Source organism: Staurois parvus, unplaced genomic scaffold (genome assembly GCF_062004578.1).
Source record: "Staurois parvus isolate SC_StPar_1 unplaced genomic scaffold, SC_StPar_1.0 ptg000589l, whole genome shotgun sequence".
Classification (NCBI taxonomy): Eukaryota; Metazoa; Chordata; class Amphibia; order Anura; family Ranidae; genus Staurois; species Staurois parvus.
In genome coordinates this window covers 3,650,593-3,663,359 of record NW_028318385.1, presented here as the reverse complement: position 1 = coordinate 3,663,359, position 12,767 = coordinate 3,650,593, and the positions used below count along the sequence as shown (strand labels likewise).

Genomic DNA, 12,767 nt, shown 5'->3' with positions numbered 1-12,767 from the left:
TTGACACTGCTTGGATTATAGTGTAATATACGCAAGGTGACACACTTGCACCTATGTGGACCTGGTGTAAAATGTCTATAAAGATTAATTCTGTAATACCTTGGATGGCAATCCTCATTGTTTTCAGTCTTACTGCTATCAGATATTTATGTATGTCTTTCCCAGTGCTTTGCTAACATCCTTTGATGCATCTGTTAATATAGCCTTTCTCAACATTTTTACCCCAGAGGATCGCTTAAAAAAAAAAAAAAAAAAAAGCTCTTGGGGAACTCCAGCTAAAATTATTCAGGGTCAGTGGAAAAATGTCCCTTACATTGGTGGCCATTGGGAAGTATGTCTTTTACATTAATGACCATTAGGAAGAATGTATCCTACATTGATGGTCTTAAGGAAGAATGTCCCCTACATTGGTGGTCAGTGTGTGGGCAGAATGTCCCTTACATTGGTGGTCAGTGGGAAGAATGTGTTTTACCTTGGTAATCAGGGAGCAGAATGTGGTTTACCTTGGTGATCAGGGGGAAGAATGTCCCTTACATTGGCGGTCATTTGGAAGACTGATCATTACATTGGTGCTCAGTGAGAAGAATGCTCCCCCTTATAGTGGCGATCAGAATGCCACCCTTACAGACAGCTAAAACGGTAATTGGTATCATGTTGCTGGCTCTGCCAAGTAGCATTGGACCCAGAATTATGCAGGCATCTTGTGTGAGGTCAATCAGCCACCGCTCAAGGAGCCTCTGGCAACCTTTGAAGGAACCCTAGTTGAATATGGCTGCTATTTCATATTATATGCTGGGCAGAATTTCACAACAATTTTGTAACAAAGAGATTAACATGTGAGTGATAATTACCTTGTTATCACTTTCAGAAAGTTTTTGTTTATAGAAGAGGGATTCCGGATACATTCACACCAGCCGCTGGTATGTGGTGTGTCCTGGCCAGATCAGTGCAGTGCACTGATCCCCTTTTTTTTTTTACAAACCATAATGAAATGTCACACAGACATCTCATAAAGTTCAGTTGTCAGCCGCACACCAGCACACCACAACGCACTGGTGATAACTGGGCAGATAGGGAGACTAGGCATTTTTCCTTGTCATGTGGTGGGACTTCACTGGAAAAGCACATGTGGTATGAATGTACCCCCAGTTTTTCAAAGCTTGTGGTCCACAGTTTAAAATTGTCCCAGCTTGGATAAAAAGTTGCAGTTGATCTAGAGCTGTAGTGATTTCAATTACAAGAGGCTAATCTCTCGAGGATCTGCTTATCTGTGGGTAGTCCTAGGGTGTCTATAGTATATCTAATATGAGCAAGCTGTATAAGGATTTATGTTTTTCTAGTTATACATGAGTAATAAAAGGAAGTCCTTGTGAGTGATAATGATGCCTTGACAGTGCTGCAAGTTCACGCTCTTGCCCGCAGAGATTTTTGCTATTTTGGACAGTCTGTGCAATCAATGAGCAATTGTTACCTTCCCTGCACAGTAAATTGTTGGGTGAAGAGGAGGTTTGGGGCTGCTCTGAGCAGGTAAGTATAACATGTTTCTTATTCTGATAAAAAAAACCCCAGCCAAGCAACAACTTTAAAACAGCTTTAATCTGGGTACACACACGTACAGTTTATAGGCAGTGACAATGGAAGATTTGACAACTGCCCATTTTTCAAAATGGCTGTTGAGTGACTGGCAGTGCCTCTCTTGGCCATAGAATATTTTAGTGTCTTTTTTGGCAATATATTATATTTTTTCTGGAAAAAAATGATGCATAGCATAGCTAACTCCTCAGCCAGTAGACAAATCAATTATTACAAGTAATGTATATGTCTGTTCTATCACACATGGCAGTCCCATATGTGAAATTGACTAAAGGGAAAACCAATCAGATTTTCTGTTTCATGCTTGTAGTGATGGTGTATAAAGATAACTTGGACATTTCTTACTGAGACCTTTTATACATGAAACTTGTATTGTAAGGACATTGTAACATTCCATTTTATGCAATATGATGACAATTATTATAACGAGATGTCTGTTGAAACAATAGAAACTTTGTGCTTCAATGGCAGGCTATAGTCCCTGTTTACATTCGGTCATCACATTATGCGCAGAGTACTTGTAAATGGATGAAGTGAGAATATACAGCTATGAACCTCTTGCTGCCCTATCTGTCATGACTGTTATTTGCTACTTCCTATTTGGAATGGGTAGACACCCAGTGTACAGACAAGAGACAGTAGCTGCCTATAAATTATTCTGCTCCTTTTGCAGACTGAATCTGTTGTCAGAATGGCTGCTAGGGAATGTCCTTGTGTATTCAAGCTCCTCTTTGCCTAAGGCAGCTGCCTCTTCAGCCTAAACCCTCTTAAGGTCTCGGGTAGATGATGCCTATTATTGTCAGCACTCAGTGTGTTGTTCAAAATACTCACACTGTAATAAATACAATAGAACACACCAAAAATCTGTTTTTCTCTTCCCCCTGTGGATATGCATATATATATATATATATATATATATATATAAAATTAATTATTATTGGTAATAATAATAACAATAATAATAATAAACAGAGTAAGTGAATAATAATAGAAAAAAACACTATGAGCTTCATGTTAAGGGAGGTAATGATTTACATTAAGAACCACGTCTAGTTTTAAGGTGCAGTAGATTCGTAGTACTCATTCTTGCACACATAGTGTCGAAGACTCATCCAGATCTATTCCTGGCATAGCGTGATTGAGTTTGTCAACTCATCACTCTAATTACTGACACCTATGAATTGCACAGGTTATGTGGCTGATGAAATGCAGGTAGGACAGTGACTAAACCAGTATAACAGAGATATGGCAGTAATTAAAGGGATGAGCTGGCAAATCTGTTTGCACTTCTGACCATGTTAAGGTGTAACAAGCATGTGGTCCCAATTGAAAATAATTATAAGATGTGCTCAGATACTTAGCTACATTGGAAGAAAAGGTTAATTAGAAAAAGTGATCACTTTATATTTACCGCTTAGTGAAGGTTTCACATTATAATCACATTTGCAGTACAACCATGTATGCATTCCTGTTGTCAATGGCAGTCAATGGGGTATTTTTTTGCATGTACATTATATAACCAAAACTGTGTGGACCTTTTAATTATCAGGTATTTCCAGTGAAGGGTACTGTTAAGCTGGCCATAGATGGATTGAAATTCATCTGGTTCAGCAGGGACTGGCCAAATTTTGATCCATCTATGATCGTTTGCGCTCAACAGAATTCAAGCTAAAGAACAGCTTTTGTTGAATGGGATTTGCAAATTGTTTTCTTGATCAGCGGGCTGCAGCCAATCGGCTGTAGTGTTGATCAGTGTATTCTGACAGTGGAGGAGTCTTCAGCTTTCAGAATACAATGGCTCAGCAGGGAGGATTCTTCCTTTGTGTGGATTTGGGAACATGTTAATTTTTTTCAGATCAAAAGGCAAGCAGTGGACAACAATCTAGTCAATATTGCCTGTGGTTTCCTTGCTGCAGATATTTTCTAAATTCTTGACTTACAATGCTTTGTTCTGCACTATGTTTTTGTATGGAGGCAACCATCTTGGTAGGGGAGTCAAGACATTTTAGACAATTGTGCACTTCCATCCTTGTGGCAACAGTTTTGGGAAGATCCTTCTCTGTCCCAGCATGAATGTGCCCCCGTGCACACATCCAGGTCCACAAAGACATGGTTTGACAAGTTTGTTGTAAAGTAACTTGAGTGGCTTGCACTAAGCTCTGACCTCAGCCCTATTTAATTCATTTGGGATGAACTGGAATGCCAGTTGCCAGGTCTTTTCATCCAACATCAGTACCTGATATGATACATATTGCAACTGAGACAATTCAAAATCCTGTCCCAGAAGAGTGGAGGATTTTATAGGCACAAAAGAGGGGCCAACTTCATAGTAGCAACCATAGTTTTCTTTTGGGATGTCCAACCAGCTTATATATATGTGATGGTCAGGTGCCTTCAAACATTTGTTTATATAGTCTTTTTACTGGAGAGTGTAGGTCTGGCACTCCAGGGTTGTTGTGCTGAGAGTACAGACCAGAATATCAGAATACAGACAGAATACACAGTATACAGAATACTCCCTTCTCCTTTGACACTATAGTTAGATCATCAGTCTATAGGAGCAATCAAGCAAGTGCAAATCTACCAATGTGCTGTGATATTAGACAGCCAATATGCTCTGCAAACACTGTATCATGTTTTGTAGACATCTGCCATCTATGTAAATGATACAAATCCACATTTTCTAATTTTATAAAGCTGAATAGATATCTGCAGTATGTATAAAAATGTTTACATGAGCATGATGTGGAGGTTAGGCTGCCTTTTTTATTTTTTGTTATGCGAAAATGAACTGTGATATAGAAATCACACATTGATATCAGTTATCTTTTGAAAAAGAGTTTTGTGATTGGCAATTACACACATCCACCTTGAGATAACCCCTAAAATGTACTTGCTAAAATGAAATGACTTTAAAGTGAAAAAGCCTTTATCAAAATGCCCACAGAGTTTCCTTGAACAGACAGATTAAAATATTACAACATCTGTATCTGCATCTCGATTTGACATCAGGAAAATAACTATGTGATAAGAATCTATGTTTGTAGTAGAAGTACAGTTATATATTTCATCCTGCTGTGCTGACTGGTAAAATTGATTGAACTCCTTTTAATTTTAGGGAAGAACATTTGCTAGGTTTCTGTGTAGCTGCTAGCTGGAGTTTGCTACTTCTGGGAATACAAATTACAAGGATGCCCTAAAGAGGATTGAGAGATATTTCAAGGTAACCTAAAATAAACAGGAATGAGACTATGTCGATGATATTGCTTACAGCATCTGAATCTCTAATTGTTCTGCTAGCTCCCTGTGTATGATAGACATTTCTGCTCGTGTTTGTGTGCCTCTTCTTTGATTTTGTAACCAGAAACAAAATCTTGACATTGCAGCACCTCTGCTGCTGTTTTATCCAGTAGTAGAACTATAGGTTAACAGAAACCTAAGGTGCATTCAACCCAAGGGCATAGAAAGCTACACTGGGCCAACAAGGCGCCATTTGCAGTCCATGTGTCTGCACTTAGATGCTGCTGCTTTGGTTTGTTGGCTTTTCTTGATTATAATTCCACTTCACCCATTTGAGATGTTGCCTAGATATTGTAAGCTTCCAGTGTGCATGTGGAGTCCTCCAGTTTCCCAATGATATCATTCTTGAAAGGGATTCGTGTCCTCACACTGAATGTGATAACACCGTCTTTTCTAACCTACGTTCATTACCTGGACCCAGGACATTCACACACGAGGATCTTGGGCCTTCATGGCATACCATTGCTTATATAATGATGCTTTGTGGTAACTGATTGTTTTATATAAACTTCCATCTTGTCTATACCTAGGAAACCATTGTGAATTTATTGGGATGAATAGATCGACATGAATGCACACTTGTCAAAATGTCTTCTAAAGTGGCTCTCTTGCTTCAGCGGATCTTGTCCACCCCAACTAGCTACAAAAGCAGCATACTGTGTACCACTGTGAACAGTATACAGTCTCACCATCACCATTTGTTCAGACTTTACCTCCAGTACAGTTTTTTTCAGACTTTACCTCCAGTACAGTTTGTTCAGACTTTGCCTCCAGTACAGTTTGTTCACGTTTTACCTCCAGTACAGTTTGTTCACATTTTACCTCCAGTACAGTTTGTTCAGACTTTGCCTTCAGTACAGTTTGTTCAGACCTTACCTCCAGTACAGTTTGTTCAGACTTTGCCTCCAGTACAGTTTGTTCACATTTTACCTCCAGTACAGTTTGTTCAGACTTTGCCTCCAGTACAGTTTGTTCAGACTTTGCCTCCAGTACAGTTTGTTCACATTTTACCTCCAGTACAGTTTGTTCAGACTTTGCCTCCAGTACAGTTTGTTCAGACTTTGCCTCCAGTAGAGTTTGTTCACATTTTACCTCCCGTATAGTTTGTTCACATTTTACCTCCAGTACAGTTTGTTCAGACTTTGCCTCCAGTACAGTTTGTTCACGTTTTACCTCCAGTACAGTATGTGCATGGTTAATTGTGTTCTTGGTAATGTGCATCCAGTTTTAAAGAAAGAGGGCAAGACACGCTCAACTCCTACTCAAATACAAAAATAGAGTTGTACCCATGGTTATGTATGGTATATTTTTTCAGCTCTTAAAAAAAAAAAAAAAAAATATCCTGCCAAGAATGTGATGTACCCAAGAGGTTAATATATATTATTATTAAACAGTATTTATATAGTGCCAAAAGGTTTGCTCAGTGCTGTACATTATAGTGGGGGGCAGTACATGAGACAATACAGTAACATATATAGAACTGTTCTCTTGGCTGGCTGTGTGATTCAAGGCCTATCACTGATGCTTGTTGGTTTGATGAAAGTACCTTGATAAGCAGTGTACATCAGCAAACAGTGTGTCTCGCTAGTAACTGAGGAAATGGCTGTATTCTCTTTTTTTTTTTTCCTGTTAAGCCATCCTACATCATGACGATCAATAATCTATACTGTAATGTTCATTATGTAATGCTTTTACAGAGGGAATCCTGGCCATATACACTGTCAGGATTTATTTGTGATCACCAGCTTGCTTGATAGCCACATCTGCTAGAAACCTGTTACTATACTCTTCGATAAATCATATCAGCAATGATTTTCTGTCATGTTATGGAAAATGAAAATACTTGTGCTATTTTTTTTTTTTTTAGAACTCAAGCAGACCTTTAGAAATCAAAGCACATGTTGCTGAATTGGATTGAATTAATCCGAGTTCTGTATTGTTTTATGTAGCATTTTCAGCAATGCATATATCACATCTCTAAATAGTTGTAGCTTATACTGTAAAGTGCAGGACCTAGTGTCAGCTGAATTGACTGTTTTTATCGTAATGAATGATATTGAAGCTGAACTCCTGGCAGATAAATTTGTAGTTATACAGTATATTCCTTTGAAATTAAATAAATGTAATCTTACATACAACTAGCATCAGTTCCTGATTCTCAATATCAATCTCATCTCTTGCACAGTGACACTCAGTCTGGGAGAAGACCTGCAGCACTAGGAGCCAATCAGGCACTGCATGCACATGTGCTCAAATTGATTGCAAGAGAGATAAAATTAAAGTGTTACTAAACCCACAACAGTAAAATCAGTCTGTATATGCAGTAAAACATGCTTGGTATACTCACTGTGGAACCTAAGGGGTTTATTCCTGTCTTCTCTGATCCTCCTCTTCTTCCACAGTCCCCAATCCATCTGCTGATAGAACAGAGCCTTGGAGGCAAGCTGCACATGCTCAGTTTGGTGTGTATTGATAGAGGTTTTTTTCTTGGGAGAGTGATCAGCACAGGACCAATCAGCTCTGTCCAGACAGAGGGTCAGGGGTAATGCAGGCTCATAGGACAATCAGGGGAGAATGAAACTCCTCCTACAAGCTTTAACCAGTGCTCAGCTGGACACTGATAGACGTCACAAAACTGCTATATACTGCTAATGAGAAAAGGTATTTAGCAATTTATATTTACTAAAATAATTGCATTTCAATATTGTATGTACTATGGGAGACCAGATATAGTGAATGCAGGGTCCTGGGTTTAGTAACACTTTAAGCAGATTTGATGACTAGTCAGTGTTGGTGCTCCTTTATTGTCCAGTCAGAAGGCTGTGTGTGGGAAGGTGATACCTCACTTAAAGTGGAACTAAACCAACCAATATAGCAGTTTGCCAAAATTGTTACATTCAAGCCATGCCCTCAACCGAACTGTGAAGTCATACAAAAACTTTAGTCATAGCTGATAAAATGTGCACCAAGCATGGCAACTGCAATACCAAGGAGAAGATGGCAGCTTCCTTGGCTGTAAAACATAGGTTATTTCTCCTTTAGCTTGAACAAAGAAGGTGCTTTAACTTCAGGTGTATGGCTCACCTACAGTAAGTGGCTGGATGTGTATTTTACTTCACCACTTATTTTTCATTTACAAACCCGCCATGCCCACATTGTTGTTTGCAAGCTGATCATTTAATATATTAGTTTTTTAACTTCGTTAATATTTTGAACTTTTTTATTGAGCATGATTGTATTTAATCTAGTCATAGATGGGTTTTGACTATATCAACAACAGGCAGGGGGACATCTGCCTGTCTTCTGTTGCACCAAGACCTGCAAGTATTTCTTTTGAGTCTTATTCAATGGATGGAAGGTGGCACCTTTGAATAACACCTCACGTTTTACAGAGATTTTCCAATAATTTGGAAAATATCTTTCTGCTATAAAGGGTGTCACCATACATCAGGGGTGTCCAAACTATGGCCCTCCAGGTGTTGAGGAACTGCAAGTCCCATGAGGCCTTGCAAGACTCTGACATTTACAGGCAAGACACCCAGAGCCAGAGGCATGATTGGACTTGTAGTACTTCAACAGCTGGAGGGCCAAAGTTTGGACACTCCTGCCATAAATGTACTGAATATCATCCAGACATTATATCAGGCATTAGATTGTATTCTGAATCAGGCTCTTTGCATCCCCTTCACATTGTCTAAATAAGCAAGATGTATAAGTTTGGAATGCAGAACACTATTGTGGATTGGGGCAGCACAGTGGCTAAATGGTTAGCACTTTTGCCTGGCAGCACTAGGGTTGTTGGTTCCCAACCACGGCACTGCCTGCCTGGAGTTTGCATGTTCTCCCTGTGGCTGCATGGGTTCCTCTGGGTACTCTGGTTTCTGGTAGGTTAATTGGCTGTATGTATATGTATGAATGAGAGTTAGGAACCTTAGATTGTACGCTCCTTGAGGGTTGGGGACTGATGTGAATGTACAATATATATAGAATTGGTTGTATTACTCATGTACTACTTTGTACATAACCTGCTCATTGATATCATATGTTGGTTTATAGATTTATTTACTTAGACCAATCAAAGAGCAATGATGATGGCCATAGTGCCAGTGTTCTTAGCAGTCTAATACAGTTCAGTTCCTTGAAGTCAGGTGAATGGTGAATTGCTACCTGGTCTGAGAATTTCTGCACTTCATGCATTACTCCTTTTATGTACAGTTTGCTTGTGTTACCCTATTCCAATTTTAGATTTCTGGTATCTGCTCTGATTTGTGAACATACAGTAAGCAACCTAGCCCATTCCTTGTAAAAACATTAACTATAGGCAGCACAGTGGCTAAATGGTTAGCACTTCCACCTGGCAGTACTAGGGTTGTTGGTTCAAATCCCAGCCACGGCACCACCTGCCTGGAGTTTGCATGTTCTACCTGTGCCTGCGTGGGTTTCCTCCGGGTACTCCGATTTCCTCCTACACTCCAAACACATGCTGGTAGGTTAATTGGATCCTGTCTAAATTGGCCCTAGTATGTATGCATGTAACTTAGGGACCTTAGATTGTACGCTCCTTGAGGGTTGGGGACTGATGTGAATGTACAATATATATATATACAGTATGTAAAGCACTGCGTAAATTGACGGTGTTATATAAGAACCAGTAATAAATAAATAAAAAAATAAAAATTGTATGAGGAACCATGGAAGTCTCTAAGCTTATAACCTCTCAGATGCGGTCATCATTCAGTTGGGTTTGCTAACTGTTCATATTATTGCTAGGGCTGATTGCCATTTTCAGGTGTTCCTCTCCGTACAAAGAGAGATTTTAAGCAAATTAGGACACTTTACAGAAAAACACCAACTATTTATGTTTTAGGAAAATAAATGCCATGAGACAGAATTTTGGAACTCTGTTGATAATTTGGCACTTTTTAAGCCAATCATCTTTCATCAATTTCGAGAAATCAGAAAATCTAAAAGGACTTTGCATGTTGCTGTTTGCCTTAGAAAATATGCACCATATAATATGCATATTTGCACTGATTTAAAAAAGAAAGCACTGCGATAAAGCACTGAGATTAGGGGAGCAGTATTCTACCACAGCTAGTGAAAATATTCTTCAATTTTCCATCAATGAAGGATGAAGCCTGTTTGGTTGCTGGTAGTAACGGTTCCACCTTTGTTCCCCTTCCACAAGGTCTTATTTCTAAAAAGTGAAGCAGCTGTCCAGAGCAGCCACAATAGCCCTGTTTCCTTTTTGCGTACAATTAAAGATGAAACTTGATTGATTGCTATTGGCAAGATCCCTGTTTTTGTTCTGATTTTCCTGATTTTATGAAAAAAAAAACCCCTGTAGTATACTACACATATATTTACAGTATATATGTAGTAGAGTAGTAGGCATTAACTATATATATATAAACATCACACATACATGTGAATTTAGCAAATCTTTTGCAAGCTTTCAAAGGCCTTCCCTAGAATAAAAAAAAGTCTGGCTTTTTGATACATGTAGACAGAAACGTATCTGCCGAAACCAATATGTCATGCTGTCATGTTGTAGATTTGTCAAAGAGAAAAAAAATGTAACCTGTCCTAAGGCAATGGAAATTGTGTTACGACTGTCCTTTGATTCATTCTTGGTAATGTAAGTAAGCCTTGTAAATAAACTAAACTGAGATGTGGAGGCTAACTCTGTTAATTGTTATACGAGACAAGGTCGGTTCCCAATAAACCAGCCTGGATATATGATCCAAATAAACTGATGTTGCCTTTACAAGATCGCTAGCAGAGTGATTCACGCTTGGTTGCCTATCGGGGATGGCTGTTGCACACTGGACTCACGCTGTGTGAGGGTATGGGCAGCCAAGGAGCAGTAGCTGACGGTTTGTCAGAGCCTTTGAAGAAGTGTAAGGGACGAGCCTCCAGGCCAGTAGCCTTTCTAAGGATCCTCACCTCCTGTTTGTCACTTTAATCTCGCTAGCAAGCTGAAAGAGGGGAGCTGATTCTTCACCAGACCTTTAAAAGGCTGCACTCTTTCCATTGTCCACTCTTTTGATTGTGATAAAATGTGACAAAAACGGCACACAAAGCCTAACAAAATGTGTAGACTTTACTATAATGCATTGTATGGAAACTGTAGTTATTTGATAAAGATTTGCAATCCTATATAAATACATACTGAGGTCAGTATTTGATCATATCCATACTTTTTACCCCAGGTAATCCATTTTGTTACTTTTTGAATATTTCTGTTTATTCTTCATGAGCACTAGAATGCTTCTTGGTCATGTTTAAGTTTATTGTTTACATTATATAAAGAATATTAACCTGCCTAACTCCCAGAATAGAAATTCCTTTTGCTTGCCACCACCACCTCAGTGATCGGGCTCTGGTCTTTTTTTCCATCTTTTATCCAACATGCACAACCACTTTTTAGACTAAGCCAGACAAGATTCTCATAGCACTGTATACAGGGAGAACTTCGGGACTGGCTGACAATCTTTACCCAAGGTCATTTGTGTAGGCTTTATTTCAATATGTATGTATAGTCCAAACCTTTTTTAAGCCTAGTACCCTTGTCAAGTTTTTGTTGTATGGTTTGTGTCCCCACTAGGTAAATTCACCATCTCTCATCTTTGAACTGGTGACCAGTGTCACTGGAAAAGAAACGAAGTGGAAATCCAAACACTTTTGGCTTGTTTACATCATGCCTGATGAGCTGCATTTTTGCACACCACTGCACATGTAAGGTATGAACAGAATACATTGAAATCAATTGTTTTTCTGTGCCCTGTTTACACCTTGCATGTGCAGTGGTGTGCAGAAAAAATGCAGCTCAACTTACTTGGTGTGAACAAACCCTTAGAATTGTCACCAGATTTAGAGGTGAGGGGAAATCGTCAAAGGGGTGTTGTGAAACACATCCGTGATGTGAGATATTTTACTTTCTACCATGGTGGTTTAAATATGTCTTCATTGCATGTGTTATTTAATTAACTTTAGTTTTTTTGTTTGTTGAGTAGGTAATAATACAATAGGTTTGTTGACTCCATACATTGGGTTTTTTAGGTTCTGGATATGTTTCAGTGGCAACTTTTTAAGGAATTCTCAGTTTGGAAAAATTTCCTCTCAATTCCTGTTGCATATCCGGGAAGTGCAAGGAAGTCTCAACAGCAAAATGTTTTAACCCTTCCCTACTCTATCCAAAAACGTTTTGACTCTGCATATACATTTAAGTAAAGCTGTACTAAGATCCAGATATTCTTCTGGTAGGTGCTCCGCATGCTCAGCATTTAACCATTGAATTGAGAACTCATGGTCTGCTCACTTGCATACAACAGTGACTCAGGAACAACTGAAACCAATAAATTAGCATGGCAAACAGGGACTTAGTATTTTCAGCATGGGCAACCTCCATTTTCTTCCCAGAACAAGTTGTTAATGCAGAGTACAATGCTAGACTGTTGCATAGGGGTTACAGAATTGGTTGTATTACTCATGTACTACTTTGTACATAACCTGCTCATTGATATCATATGTTGGTTTATAGATTTATTTACTTAGACCAATCAAAGAGCAATGATGATGGCCATAGTGCCAGTGTTCTTAGCAGTCTAATACAGTTCAGTTCCTTGAAGTCAGGTGAATGGTGAATTGCTACCTGGTCTGAGAATTTCTGCACTTCATGCATTACTCCTTTTATGTACAGTTTGCTTGTGTTACCCTATTCCAATTTTAGATTTCTGGTATCTGCTCTGATTTGTGAACATACAGTAAGCAACCTAGCCCATTCCTTGTAAAAACATTAACTATAGGCAGCACAGTGGCTAAATGGTTAGCACTTCCACCTGGCAGTACTAGGGTTGTTGGTTCAAATCCCA

At 39.0% G+C, this 12,767-nt stretch overlaps 1 protein-coding gene across 2 annotated transcripts in view; it reads left to right on the top strand.

Moving 5' to 3' along the window:
- Positions 1-12,767, top strand: part of MN1 (MN1 proto-oncogene, transcriptional regulator) — an 83,550-nt gene that overhangs the window by 50,933 nt on the left and 19,850 nt on the right. Inside the window, exon 2 of one of the 2 annotated variants that reach the window (XR_016315330.1) lies at positions 4,712-4,816. The exons of the other annotated variant lie outside the window; for it this stretch is intronic. The gene's annotated coding sequence lies outside the window, so the exon portion shown is untranslated. The remainder of the gene's footprint in view (positions 1-4,711; positions 4,817-12,767) is intronic. 2 annotated transcript variants of the gene reach the window in all.